Source organism: Electrophorus electricus, chromosome 8 (genome assembly GCF_013358815.1).
Source record: "Electrophorus electricus isolate fEleEle1 chromosome 8, fEleEle1.pri, whole genome shotgun sequence".
NCBI classification, from domain to species: domain Eukaryota; kingdom Metazoa; phylum Chordata; class Actinopteri; order Gymnotiformes; family Gymnotidae; genus Electrophorus; species Electrophorus electricus.
Window position 1 is genome coordinate 27,291,535 of NC_049542.1, and position 3,483 is coordinate 27,295,017.

Below are 3,483 nucleotides of genomic sequence, written 5' to 3' on the forward strand. Positions count from 1 at the left end.
TCTTAGAAACAAATGGCTAGGCAAATAGACTTCATACAGACTGACTGAACAGTCAGGCATATATAGGGAAAATCAGACACAGGTGAAACTAATCATCTGGGGACTGGGAATGCACAAGAAGTTTGTGGGTAATGTAGTCCGTAGCGGCTTGTGTCCATAAGGAACACAACAGCTAAGTGACCCTGAAAGACTTCCATTTGAAAATGGCAAAACAAACATATATACAAATATCATATCTTTGTTTTTTCTCTCATACAAAGAGAGAAAAAAAACCCCACAAAAGTGGCCGAAACATGCAAACAAGTATCTAAGTAACATTTGATTGTTTTAGACAGATAAATCTTTATAGACATTAGCCAATCACAGCTTGCCATGACTTAATCACCCACAAACCTCTTGTGCATTCCCAGATAGACCTTATGTATTTTGTACTTCTAGGTATCAGCATTCATCCCTGTATTCTACAGTATTCTAGTTCATTGGTATGTTTGATTCTAACCTACTGTACTGTACTAGGATATATTCTATGAGTAAATGACAAAGCACTTTTGTAAGTCGCTTTGGATAAAAATGTCTGCTAAATGCCGTAAAAATCACGCATGGACACAAATATGGATAAAGACCAGATGGAGGGCTCATGATCTTTGAAAGAAAGAAGAACAACCTGATAATCAAAGGCTTTAAGAGATTATGTCAGTTGGAAGACAACAGGATCTAACTGTGATTTAAAAAAAACAAAAAACAAATGTTTGATAACCGACACGAGGAGTCTGCACCATAAATTCCTTTCAGAAAATGAATATCAGACCTCTTACTCTTTTTTTCTGCAGCTTAAGACCATTTTGGGTTGTGGTGCCCATAACCTGAAACCTGTCTGTGTAGAACTCACAGTAACTTACAGTTCATGGATAACACCCAAGGTCTCTTAGCAACAAAAAACTTTGAGAAGGTGGTAGATGCAAAAAAAAATGCAATCCTAAATCTAAACTGTGTGGTAAATGTAAAGATTGTGTTTATTCAACATATACAATGCTAAGACCTACTGGGAACACAAAAACAGACCTTATCTAGTGGTCTCTGGAAGACAATGCCAAAGGGAATGACAGAGAAGGATTATGGGAAAAGGTCAGCAATCGTTGTGAAGGAAAATGTGATGACAAGAGAGGATACACTTGCAAGTGAATTCTATGAAAGGCTGTTCATATATAGCTGGCACATATTTAATATCCAATGCCAGTACAGGGCATACAGAAACTTGAGGAACACAAGTGTCCAGTACATGTAGATGTCAGAGAGAACTACTGTAAGTATTCTTTTTAAATTCAATCAGTCCATTTCAGAAAGTCACTCCATCAAGATACCCTACATACTGAAGTGCTGTACACTGCAGCTGAATAGTCACCAGCAACGATCTGCTCCATCTCCCCTCCCAGCTGATATGATCCCCCAGTTATCTGAGATGGAGTAGACATGGTGAGGGAGAGATACCCTTTGATCAACTGCCTCCATGTCTTCAGCGATGGCCCAGCTATTTAATACAAACAGGACACTATCTACTATTTTTAAAAAAAGACTCCAGATGGTGTTGAAAAGGTCAAACCTTAAAAGATCTGCTGATAAAATTTCCATCATGGAGGACTGTTCTCAATGCAGAGTTTACGTTCCACCACCTGATGTTGAGAGGGAAGTATAAGAAATGATTAATGTACCCCTGCATGTGCTTGTCAAAGGAACAATGAAAATCCATCAAGTAATCTAGGGATAATTAAATACCAGAACATAACTTGCTTTTAAAAGGTATACAAAGGTGTACTTGATAGTATGTGCTAGTGGCTAAAAAAGATGAGTCTGGGAGAAGAGGAAAGCCTGCATTCCACTGAAGGACAATCATGGCCTGAGGTCATTGTGAATGAAAGCATAACCCTAACCCTAACCTACCACTAACCCTAACCTAACCTAACCCAAACCTACCCTAACCATAACCCTAACCCTAAACTTACCCTACACTAACCCTAACCCTAACCCAACCCTAACCTACCACAAACCTAACCCAAACCTACCCTAACCATAACCCTACACTAACCCAACCCTAACCATAACCCTAACCCTACACTATCCCTAATCCTAACCTTATCCCTAACCCTAACTGTAAACCAACCCTACGCTAACCTAACACTAACCCTACATTTCCTGTCCACTCTCTTACATGTGTGTTTTTTGTATTCATTAAATAAAATCAACAAACATTATGTATTTTTTTGTGGTTACATATCTTCGTGAATGACTAGACCATTTTTATGTTTTTAATAACATAGGTGACGTATTATGGGCAAAGCTTAACTGTGGCAGAAAGTGACTATTATCATATCAGTATTAGGTGTTGGAAAATAAGAACATGACACAGGTGCAATAAGAACACGACACAGGATACAGGGAGGAATTGAAAGCAGAAACAAAGCATCATGGTGACATTACCATGTGAACAAAATGAATCCAAACCAATGTAAACACAGGAACACTGTGATAATTGCCACGGGAACCGCAATGCCAGAGGGGGAAATCATGACAGCTAAGCACTGTTTAGGGAAATGAGGATGTTGGCTAGGAAATGTGCTGAACATAGTATACGTGGTGTTTGAGTTTCAGAATGAAATTGCTGTGTGTGCTCCCACAATTCCTGCTTGCCTGCAAACTATAACTTAGACGCATAAACAATTTTGTAATATCGTGATATCAATTAATTTTGTAATATAACTACATTCTGTTATTTCTGTGTTCAGTTTTCATTAATCCAAAGCAAAACCATTTTTGCAATATCAGTGGCATTGTGTGTTTATGCATGAATCTGATTTTTTAAGAGACTTAAAGAACTAGTGCACTTAGCTATCATATAACGTGTAACGCTTCCAGCAGGAACAAGGTGAGAGGCAGAATGCAAAATGCAGGAGGTGGTTTATTAAGCAAGGGTAACTAAAACACAGAGGGCAAATAAACAGGGGCAAGGGGAAAACAAGGAGGTAAAACAACACACGAACTAGACAAACGGAAACACAAGAGCGACGACAATGTAACGAGTATCATTTAAGCACGACGGAACAAATGTAACTTACCAAAATAACCAAAACATGGGAAACCAAATACAGGGCTTCAATAACCAAAACAATAAAGCACTAATCAGACACAGTAGAACATATGAACAGGGAGAACCAAAACAAGGACTGGAATAAGGAACAGACGAGGGACGGAGAAAACGAAACCAAGAAACGGAACATGCAGGAAGCAAAAGGAAAACAGACGCAACAAGGAAACTATGGAAACAGGGATGTCAGGAGCGTGTTCATTCGTGACATAATGAAAACTTTGGTACAGATGTTCTACTTTAAACAGATGTTTCCAGCTTCAGTCCTTTAGCTGACACTTTTATCCAAAGCAGTTTACAATTATGTCTGAACACAGCTTGAGTAATTGAGGATTAAGGGTTTT

The 3,483-nt window shown here is 38.6% G+C and overlaps 1 long non-coding RNA gene across 1 annotated transcript; it reads right to left on the minus strand.

The window, feature by feature from the left end:
* Positions 1–990: 990 nt before the first annotated feature.
* Positions 991–3,223, minus strand: LOC113576319. The gene is made up of 2 exons (XR_003410501.2): positions 3,111–3,223; positions 991–1,670 (listed from the first exon to the last, which is right to left on the minus strand). It is a non-coding gene; the product is annotated as an uncharacterized LOC113576319 (long non-coding RNA).
* Between the last annotated feature and the right edge of the window lie 260 nt (positions 3,224–3,483).